This window comes from Chiloscyllium punctatum, chromosome 8 (genome assembly GCF_047496795.1).
Source record: "Chiloscyllium punctatum isolate Juve2018m chromosome 8, sChiPun1.3, whole genome shotgun sequence".
Lineage (NCBI taxonomy): Eukaryota > Metazoa > Chordata > Chondrichthyes > Orectolobiformes > Hemiscylliidae > Chiloscyllium > Chiloscyllium punctatum.
In genome coordinates, this window is record NC_092746.1 from 44,462,968 (window position 1) to 44,475,067 (window position 12,100).

General features: G+C 40.5%; 1 protein-coding gene across 1 annotated transcript in view; it reads right to left on the bottom strand.

The window, feature by feature from the left end:
* slc25a13 (solute carrier family 25 member 13) overlaps nt 1-12,100 on the bottom strand; it is a 258,563-nt gene that overhangs the window by 11,686 nt on the left and 234,777 nt on the right. The window lies entirely within an intron of this gene.

Sequence of the window (12,100 nt, forward strand, 5' to 3'; positions counted from 1 at the left end):
GGACATACATTTGGATAATAATGGAACAGCGTAGGTTAAACAGGCAATAGATTAATTTCATAGGTTGGTGCAACATCGAGGGCCAAAGGGCCTGTACTGCACTCTAACATTCTATGTTCTAAATTAGTCAAACACGAATTCCCTTTCATGAAACCATGCTGACTCTGTTTCATTAGATTTTGGTTTTCCAAATGTTCTGCTAACACTTATTTAGTAATTGATTCCAATACTTTTCTATCAGTCAATGTCAGGCTCATTAGCCTATAGTTATTTGCATTTTGACTACCCTTTTGAATAGGGATGTCACATCATCAGTTTTCTAATCCTCTGGTGGATCATTAGACTCCAAGGATTTTTGGAAAAATTACAACCAATGCATCCACTATCTGAGTATCCTCTCTTTTAGGTTCCAAGCCATTAGAGCCATGGAACCCATCTGCCTTCAGCCCCATTCATTTGTGTAATTCACTACTCCTCTAGTGATGGCAATGGTACTTAATTCCTCTTTAAACTACCTTTAGCTACAAGACAATGAAAGTATCAATCATTCAGACTTTTTATATTATTACAAACAGAAACTGCATCTATCTGCTTACTTACCAATTGAAGACTTTTAGAGACATTGAGGTTTACAATACAAAGAAAGGCTGCAGCTTATTGACTCTGTACCAGTCAGAAATACCCACCTAACTAATCTAATCCCATTTTCAGGCACTTGACCGCGAATCTTGTATGCCTTGGCATCACAAGTGTATATCTAAATACTTAAATATTATTAAGGTTTCTACCTCTACCACTCTTACAGGCAGTGGATTCCAGATTCACACCACCCTCTGAGTAAAAATCTTTTTCCCTTCACATCCCCTCTAAACCTCCTTACCTTAGATCTATGCCCTCTGGTCACTGATCCTTGCACGAAGGGAATGTTCCTTCCCTATGACCCTTACAATTTTACATATATCAATCAGGTAACTCCTTTGCTTAGTCTTTGCTCCAAAGAAAGTAACCTCCATCTATCCAATGTCTCTTCAGTATTGAAAGTCTCCAGCCCCGGCAACATCCTGGGAAATCTTCTCTGCATCATCTCCAGTGCAATATATCCTCCCTATAAAGTGGAATCCAGAACTGCACACAGTACTCTAGCTGTGGCCTAACTAATGGTTTATACAGTTCCAGCATAAACTTCACATGTCAGCAAAATATTCCATATGCCTTCTTCACCATTTTATCTATTTGTTCCACAATCTTAAGGGACTGGTGGACATGCACACCAAGGTTCCTACAGGTCATTATGTGTTCCCTTGCCTTAACTGTCCTGCCAAAGTGCATCACTCCATATTTATCTGGATTGAATTCAATTTGCCATGGATCAGCCCATCTGACCAGTTTGTCTATATCCTCCTATATCCTCATCACTATTTACCAATTTTTGTAACATCTGCAAACTTATTGATTAACACTACTACATTCCAAGTCTAAAGCATTTATAGAGGTGACAAACAGCGAGGGCCCCAACACTGATCCCTGCGGAACCCAACTGGACACAAACTTCCAGCCACAAAGCACCCCATGACAATCACAATCTAGCACTCAGCCAATTCTGGATCCAATTAGCCAAACTGCCTTAGATCCCATGCCTCGTACCTTCATATCAGTATTCCAGAAGCAATGAGTACCACCTACAAGATTCAGTGCAACAAGGATCCGTACACAGTTTCTCCAAACCCACAAACACTACTATCTAGAAGGACAGATGTAGCAGAGACATGGGAACAACATCACTTGTAAATTTCCCTCCAAGGAACATACCATCCTTACTTGGAAATATATGGTTGCTGCTTCAGTATTGTTGGATCAAAATTCTGGAACTAGCTCCTTAATAGAATTATAGGTGTACTGGACTTCACTGGTTCAAGAAAGCAGTGCACCACCACCTTCTAAGGGCAACGAAGAATGGGCAGTAAAGTCCATATCTCAGAATGAATTTTTTTAAAAATTGAAAACTGCTCATATTTGGGAATTACTTACGGTGCATATTTCGGGGGCTAGTTGGCTCAGCTGGATATCATTTAGTTCAGAATAATATCAGTTTTTTTTTTAAAACTGATCTTCATATCACTTGTTTTGTTTCCAAATAGCTTATCTGTGTCATCCAGCTATTAATCCCACATTGAAAGCAGTTATTTCTATTTAGCTTATTTAACTTGGCAAAATATTCTTCATCTTTCTTTTCTCTTAAAATACTGACTTCTCAAGTCTATCATTGAAACTGTACTACTTTATCCATGCAACTATTCTGCTATCTCTCCTTTGTATGCTTTCTGGAGCAGGGCTCAAAATACATGGGGCCAGTGGACAAATTCAAACGCTGCCAAAAATAATGGCAAAATTCAAGCAATGAAAATTCAAAGGGGTGAGCAATGAAAGAAAAGTCACCTATGAACATGTGACAAAATCTGTGAGGATCTGCTCCTTCAATCTGCTGCACCTATTGCTGATAAGTTCACTAGTGAGATGCAATTGAAGCTATCAGCTGAAAATACGTTACAGTAGCTTCTGAGGCTGGAGGAGCAACGTGAAATTAAGTGGCAGTGCAACAACATGAACAACAAAGAGACTGCAAGGGTAAGAGAGGAATGTCTTTATTTATTAATCTATGGAATGTGGTCATCACTGGCTAGGGCAACATTTACTGTTTATCCCTAACCGCAGCTGATGAGTTGGCAGTAAGCTACAGTAAGAGTTGATGAGTTGTGGGTGGCACGGTGGCACAGTGGTTAGCACTGCTGCCTCACAGCGCCAGAGACCCGGGTTCAATTCCCACCTCAGGCGACTGACTGTGTGGAGTTTGCACGTTCTCCCCGTGTCTGCGTGGGTTTCCTCCGGGTGCTCCGGTTTCCTCCCACAGTCCAAAGATGTGCAGGTCAGGTGAATTGGCCATTCTAAATTGCCCGTAGTGTTAGGTAAGGGGTAGATGTAGGGGTATGGGTGGGTTGCACTTCGGCGGGGCGGTGTGGACTTGTTGGGCCGAAGGGCCTGTTTCCACACCGTAAGTAATCTAAGCTATCGCTTTGAACTGGTACAGTCTTTGGAGTGTAGATACACCCATATTGCTGTTAGGAAGGGAGCTTCCAACCTGTGACAATGAAAACTCTGCAATACAGTTTCAAGTCAGGGTGCTGTGTGGTTTGAAGGAGAACTTGCAGATGACGGTATTCCCTTGCACCTGTGCTTATCATTCCATGTGGTATCGGTCACAGGAAGGAGCCATGGTGATTTACTGCAGTGCACTTTGTAAGTGATACACAATACTGTCATTCTGTGGTAAAGGGAGTGGATGTTGATGGTGGTGCATGGGTTGCCAATCAAGCAGACTGCTTTCTTCTAGATAGTATTGAACCTCCTGTTATAGTTGTACTCATCCAGACAAGCACAAAGTATGCCATCACATTGTGGACTTGTGCTTTGTACATCATGGGTTTAGATCAGAGTGGTGCTGGAAAAGCACAGCAGGTCAGGCAGCATCCGAGGAGCAGGAAAATCGATGTTTTGGGCAAAAGCCCTTCATCAGGAAGCTTGATGAAGGGCTTTTGCCCGAAACGTCGATTTCCCTGCTTCTCGGATGCTGCCTGACCTGCTGTGCTTTTCCAGCACCACTCTGATCTAAACTCTCTTTTCCAGCATCTGCAGTCCTCACTTTTGCCCTTTGTATATCATGAACAGACGTTAGAGAAATAGGAGGTAAGTTACATACTTCAGTTATTTCTTAACCTCTAAACTATTCATGGAGCTATACACAGTATTTATGTGTTGAAAAATGTGGTGCTGGAAAAACACAGCAGGCCAGGCAGCATCCGAGGAGCAGGAGAATCGACGTTTCGGGCATAAGCCCTTCTTCAGGAATGCCTGATGAAGGGCTTTTGCCCGAAACGTCGATTTCCCTGCTCCTCGGACGCTGCCTGGCCTGCTGTGTTTTTCCAGCATCACATTTTTCAACTCTGATACTCCAGCATCTGCAGTCCTCACTTTCTCACAGTATTTATGTGGTCAAATTCAGGTTCTGATCAATGGTAACTTCATGATTGAAAGCAGAAATTTGTATTTCTAGGACATGATCCGCATGGACACAGCTGTAAAGGGCCAAGACGCTACAGAGGAGACAGCTTGCAACGCCAGGAAGCTGTGAAGATAAGAGCTTCTGAAGGACAGAAACTGTACTACTTTAGTGACCAGGCTGTAAAAGAGAGAGGCATGGAGGAGTCAGGGATGGCAAAGAAGAGAGATTTTGAAAACAGTTTTAAAATTATCAAATGAACACTCAGCCAACTGCAAGCCAGGAAAACCTGAAGCCACTGAGGTCATGACTTTCTTTCAAATGAATGTTGTTATGGACTAGGCCAGACCATTCAAAACATTCTTCAGCAGGCAACCCAGACCATAACTTTGCAATTTATTTTGGTAAGCGTACAGTGAGAATTACCCGGAGTAAACTAGCTAGGTTGACTACTAGATTTTAAAACAGACAGAAATGTATTTACAAAATTACACAATGAAACACAAAGAACAGAATAAGGAACCCCGCCAGAACTCAGTCTATCCAAACTAGACTTAATTATGTTGTTCTGAATATGCACAACAGTCACAATAAGCAAACCCGCTTAAAACACAGTTTAAAAAATGGAACAGATGCTTACAGATTGAAGGTAGAAGGGCAGAAAGAAAGAGAGAGAGAGAGAGTTTCCACATTGTTGAACCCCCAACTAGTTCGGGTCTGAACTGCTCAATTAGAGAGCTGACCACTCCCATTCCGTTATACTGGTCACTTCTAAAACATGACCACTTTGGCCTTAAGTCTCACCTGTTTACATATAAACAAAGAGGCCTTTCAACACCATTTAATCTCTGTACCAAACCAGTCTAATTGGCAATGGGAGATCTTTATGACACCTCTGAAAACAAAACCAAGGACACAGTGTTCTTGAGAAAAGGAATAGCGTTCAGAAAAAAGGGACCAGCTGTGTGACACCTCCCCCCTTAAAAACATGACCCATCACTACCAAAAGATGGCTTCATTTTTAAAATCCTTCAAAACTGGGTTTGTAGTCTAAACACACATATACTGTATACTAACTATAAACACACAAACATGCACATCCACATGTAAATTGTGGCCGCGGCCCACCCGCCACTGAGCATCCCCATATCTCATTCGAGTCTCAATAACGCACGGGCAATCATATCTTTCCGAACTGCCACATGCACAATTGCCAAATTGAATGGCTGCAACAAGCTCCATCTAAACAGTCTGGCATTTCTGTCCTTAAATGTTTCCACAAATGTCAATGGGTTATGATCAGTGTATACGATTGTCTCAGATGCATTGCTGCTAATATAAACACTGAAATGTTGTAATGCCAGCACCAAGCTTAAAGTCTCTTTCTTCACCACTTAATATTTGTGTTGATGAATGTGCAACTTCCTGGAAAAATACCCGATGGGTCTCGCTATTCCCTCATCATCCTCCTGCAGGAGCACTGCACCAACACCCACATCACTGGCATCGATAGCCATCTTGAAAGGCTTTGTGTAATCCGGTGTGGCTAACACTGGGGCTGTGGTTTTTAGGCTGTCAAATGCCTTTGACAGTTCATTATCCACTGAAACTTCTTGCCCTTCTTAACAATTCAGTGAATGGGACAGCCATACTGCTAAAGTTCGGCTCAAATGTTCGGTAAAATCCACGCAACCCCAGGAATTGTAGTCCTGCTTTTATTCATCGACGGTGTGGGCAATTCCCCAATTACTTTTGTTTTCGCATCCCATGAGACCATTTGTCCATGTCCAATAACATTGCCCCCTGGAAGGTGACTTGGGCGTTGGCAAATTCACTTTTAGCTTGGTTTACAACCAAGTCTGCCTTCCGAAGTCAATCAAACAAGTACGATAAATGCTGTAAATGTTCCTTCTATGAGTGACTAAAAATCACCAGGTCATCAATATACACCACACAGTTGGGTAATCCAGCAATGACCTTATTAGTCAGTCTCTGAAAAGTGGTTGGAGCGTTTTTCATACCAAATAACATGATTTTGAACTGTTAGAGTCCATTTGGCATTACAAAAGCTGAAACTACCTTTGTTCTGTCTGACAGAGTTACTTGCCAGCAGCCTCTGAGCAAGTAAAACTTATAAATATAAGTTGCTTGTCCCACCTTTTCAACACAGCCCTCCAACTGTGGAATTGGATATGCATCAGTCTTTGTAACAGCGTTGACTTTGCGATAGTCCACACATAATCGTTGAGTGACATCTGGCTTTGGTACCATGACTATGGGTGAGTTCCAGTCACTGTAACTCACTTCGATTATGTCATCTTGGAGCATGCGCTCTATCTTCTTCAGAACCTGTGCCAACTTTAGAGGGTTATGCTTATAAGGGTGTTGCTTAATCAGAACAGCATCTCCTATATCTACATCATGCACAATTAGATTAATATTTCTCAGTTTATTTCCGCATATCTCCCCATGTGATAATAATTGCTCTTTCAGGTCATTTTGATTTTCTTGTGGAAGGTAACTCAATAATTTATCTTAATTTTTGACAACTTCTTCATTGTCCAATTTGATTTGAGGAATGTCCAATTCAGAATCCTCTGAACTTAGTTCTTCTTTCTGTGCTGTAATCATCAACACACTCTCCTCTTGCTTTCCTTCCCTATCAAAATAGCTTTTGAGCATATTCACATGACACACTCTGAGATTTCTTTCTGTCTGGAGTCCTTATCAAGTAGTTCATCTCAATCAATTTCTTCTCGATTTGATAAGGTCCACTAAAACTTGCTTTTAAAGGTTCACCTGTTACTGGAAGTAACACCAATATCTTATCCCCAATTGCAAAATTGCAAATTTGTGATTTCTTATCCGCTTCCTGTTTCATTGTATGCTGTGATACTTTTAAATGCTGTCCAGCCAACTCTCCAGCTTTATTTAATCATTGTGTAAAATTTGGATCATAGTCCAAATGGGTGGTCTCTGAATTCTGGCTTATTAATTTCTCCTTAATCAATTTTAATGGTCCTCTTATTTCATGCCCAAAAATTAAGTCAAATGACTGAATTTGGTTGATTCATTCGGTATATCTCTGATCACAAAAAGTACAAATGGATCTCCCTTATCCCAGTGATCTGGATAATTCTGACCATAAGCCCACAACATGGTCTTTAGTGTTTGATGCCATCTCTCTAGTGCTCCCTGCGATTCAGGATGGTATGCAGTAGATTTGAATTGTTTTATTCCAAAGTTAGCCATAAACTCCTTGAATAGTTTGGATGCAAAGTTTGATCCTTGCTCAGACTGGATTTTTATTGACAGTCCATATCGAGTAAAAATTTAAGTAATTTTTCTACAACCATTTTAGCTGTGATGTTGCCTCTGGAAATCTAGTCGACACATTCATTATTGTTAATAAATACTTATGCCCACTTTTTGTTTGAGGTAGGGGACCTACACAATCAATCAAGGCTCTTGTGAAAGGTTCCTCAAATGCTGGAATAGGTGTTAAAGGTGCAGGTTTTATTAGTGTCTGTGGTTTTCCGATTAGCTGACATGAATGACACATCTGGCTAAATTCAATTACATCCTTGTGTAGTCCAGGCCATAAAAAAACTTTGTATTTTATCCTGTTTTCCTCACCTCTAAATTACCTCCAAGTGGTAGCTCATACTCCACTCGCAGCACCTCCTTTCTATACCATACTGGCAAAACAATTTGATGAATCTTTGCCATTTCTCACCTGCTTGAATGTGTAATCATCTCCATTTCCTCATTAAGACACCATTTGTTAAGTAATAAGACACAGGGATGCATTTACTTTCTTCCTCTGCAAATGCCTTTTGATACAACTGTTTTAGGTTCTCATCTTTCTGCTGTAACTCAATCAGCTTAGCAGAACTAAAGATACATGCATGTTTACCTATTTGATCCTTCTCTGTTCCACTTATCTGATCAAAAAACATCTCAGATAAAGCTATGTCAGCTTCCTTTTAATCTGTGCCTTTTAATCTCTCTTGCTTCAACTTGATCCTCTGTAATCTTGTGACCACACAACCAGGAAAAATTCCTGAATAAAGATCCTTCATTTCTTCAGTTGCCTGCGCTCCCACTGGCTTTTCAACTAGGTTAGGCAGCATGCCTACCAGTGAATCAGCTATATCATCTGCAAGGACAAATTGTATTCCTGGAGCTGAGAGTTGGTCCAGTATTCCTATCACAAATCCTCCATTCTTCTCTGGACAGTCTAGCCTTACTTTACATAATGAGCAGTTTTGTCTCACCATGGATTCCTGTTACCAATATCTTTTTTGGCAATAGTCTGCCAGGAGTACATGTCTCCTCATCCTTCAGCATTACAGACTGAGTCGAGAGTGTGGTGCTGGAAAAGCACAGCAGGTCAGGCAGCATCCGAAGATCAGGAGAATTGACATTTCAGGCATAAGTTCTTCAACAGGAATGAGGCCTCACCTCTATGCTCCCGGATTAATGAGCCTGACAAAGCTTTTCAGCATCACAGGCTGAGAGGATCCTGTGTCCCGTAATATTGTAACCTCTTTACCTGCTACTCCTGGCCTATGTGAATAAACTTTACCTTTGCATGTGTATTTTTAAGCCAATCAGGCACTTCCTCCTTAACCAACTTCTGATCATCTTTTACACTCTGATGCAGCTTTCTAGCTTCCGCTGTGCTTTCTGTTACCACTCCAACAAAACTCCCAGACTTGTCCATTTTTTCTACATCTGGCTTTCTCCTAGCCTATCAACACTAATTTTCTGTGGCCCACTTTATTACAATGAAAATACCAGAGCTTTTTAACTTCTTTGTCCCCTTCAAGTGTTTCTTTTTACCCTGTGGTAAGTTATCCTTATGATCTTCACTGAGATCTACTTTTCCCTTTCCACATGAGGATTTCTCTTTGCCCCAATTTCTATTGCTTATGGACTGAAATTGATTCTGGAAGCCAAACAGTGTTTTATGAACCAGCTCATCATCATCAGCCACTTCAGCTGCTGACCTTGCTGCTTTAACTCTCTGCTCGTCCACATGAGTTCACACTACTTCCTCACTCAGGTTACCTTCAGCCTTTATTTCCAGCCTTTTAAGCTGACTTTCCTTTTTAAGTATCAGTTTCTGAAGTTCAAACACTCTCTTTCTCTCTGTTCTGCTGCTCTCTCTTTTCCCTCTCTTCTGCTTTTCATCATAAACTGTTTCATTTCCGCTGCCCTTTCTTTATATCTCACCTCTAACTCAAGCTGCTTCTTTTGCAAATGAATTCTTGTCATCTCTATAGATTCTGATGGTTTCTCCAGCAAGTTTAAATGCTAAGTAATTATCTCTCTGTTCCTCACAGAAGCAGGCAGTTCCAATTCCAGTTTCTCAGCTAATTCCTGCAGCTTGGTCTTATTCACTTTTGCAAAACTTCCAAAGTCACCGCATCCACTTCCAGAAAACTTTTAGCGACTGAAAGAGCCATTACTATCCTAAGTTTTGTCTCCCCAACCAAACCAACACCCGAAATAAAGACACTAGCACCTATCACTCACTGTTTAAAATCCTGCAAAGAGCCCCAATCTGTTATGGACTAGGCCAGACCACTCAAAGCATTCTTGAGCCAGACAACCCAGACCATAGCTTTGCAATTTGTTTTGGTAAGCATACAGTGAGAATTACCCGGAGTAAACTAGCTAGGTTGACTACTAGATTTTAAAACAGACAGAAATGTATTTACAAAATTACACAATGAAACACAAAGAACAGAACAAGGAACCCCTCCAGAACTCAGTCTATCCAAACTAGACATAATTATGCTGTTCAGAATATGCACAACAGTCGCAATAAGCAAACCCCCTTAAAATACAGTTGAAAAATGGAACAGATGCTTACAGGTTTCCACACAGCTCACTGTTGAAATCCCAACTAGTTTTGGACTGAACTGCTCAGCTAGAGAGCTGACCATTCCCCTTTCATTATACACACACGTCACTTCCAACACATGACCACTTTGGCCTAAAGTCTCATCTGTTTACACATAAACAAAAAGGCCTCTTAATACCCTTTAATCTCTGTACCAAACCAGTCTAATCGGCACCAGGAGATGTTTGCGACCCCTCTGAAAAACACACAAGTACACAGTATCCTTCAGAAGTGGAACAGCTTTTAGAAAAAAACAGACCAGCTTTGTGCCAATGTGTGGAGTCTCAACTTAAGGCTGCATAAATTCAGGAGTCACGATGTAAGGAAACATTATAATAAACAAAAACAGAAATTGCTGGAAAAACTCAGTAGGTCTGGCAGCATCTATGGAGAGAAATCAGAATTAACATTTTGGATCCAGTGACCCTTCCTCAGAACTTATGGTGAGTCGGAAAATGTCAGTTTATGTGCAGAAAATAGGGTGGAGGAGGGGTAAAGAGTAAACAATGGGTGGGAATAGAGCCTAAAGAGAAAGGAGAACAGTTGGACAAACAAAGGAGTGAAAAACAATCTCGCTAATAGGGTGAATAGCTATTAACGAGAACTGTTAGTGGCTAACAATGAGCTGTATATGATAGCAGACTGTTAACAAGGCCTGGTATGTGGGGGCTGGGGTAAAGACATGGCAGAGCTTAGGCTCTAATATTGAGTCCAGAAGGTTGTAGGGTCCCCAAGGAGAAAATGAGGTGTTATTTTCCAATCTGCACTGAGCTTCGCTAGAGCACTGCAGCAAACCTGAGATAGAGATGTTGGCCAGGGAACAGAGTAATGTTTTGAAATGGTAGGCAATCCGAAGCTCAGGGTCCTTTTTTCAGAATTGTGGTGACTGTTTTAGACACAAACATGGAAAGACTTTGCAAATACAGTGTAAGTCTATTATATTGTGCTTCAATATGTGAATTTTCTTATAGCTCAAGAGTTCTCATGATTCTTAAAAGAGGTAGACCTTTATTTAAATCTTTGCTCATTACAAATAGTACAAGATAAATATTTATTTATTAATGCATTCCTGATTTCATTTTCTGGGCACCACAACAATGTTATAACAGATTTCTACTTTGCTAAGGTGCCAAACTGTAACAAATAATTTGCACTTTTGTAGAGCTTTTTGTGACTGTTAGACATCCTAAAGTACTTTACAATTAACTAAATACTATGGAAAAATAGTCACAGTTGTAATGAAGGAAATGTAAAGGAGTAAATGAATAAATAATTTGGTGAATCTAAGATTAGCATAAACTGATTCACTAGCCCCTGCCTCTGATATGTCTGTACATTCAATCAAATAGATGGCCAATTAGGGTGATCCAACAGGAAGGAGATAATTTATAGGTGCAAAGGAAGGCTGCTTCCTGACTGTAAACCACTCACCATGTTCCCATCCAACTTTGTAGTTTTAATCAAGGCCAATTTTATTTTTCTCATGCCTGTTTTAAGATGCCACAACATAGTCAACTCGTGTCTTTAAATTACTGTTAAAAAATATCAGTGTGGAATTTCTGTTGCAGTTACATTCACATCTGAGTACGAATCAAACCTTGGTGTGAATACATAAACTGTGGATTCTGAGAAACAGTAATGCAAAAGGGAGTTCCATACTATAGTGGCATTGTAGGACAGAAAATCACATGGCAGAGGGGCGATGGTCACAGCTCGAATAGCTAAGGCACCCTCAGAATCAGTCTTTATTTTCCACTGTAGGTGCAAAAATATATAAATGCTAATTTAAAAGGCAGACAAATCCCATACTTTCAATCAATCTGCTGGTACATTCAACTACGGTCCAAATGACAGACCTTTTCTACTAATCTTGTGCCAACTTGTTACAGTTTGCAAAAGAGATACAAAAACCTTTTCAAGTCAAATGTTTGAAAAATATGGCAGGCAATGAAAATTTGTAGCTATTAAATAAAGATTTCAAATTGGCAGGTGAAATGCTGATTTTGGCATTCACATGCCTTCCGCATTATGGGACACGAACATGATGAAGTATGGTTGCTGACCCAATGTAATCATGCTAAATTATTTTTGTCAGTGCAGCAGAGAAAGACACCTGATTTGGGAATATAAGATAC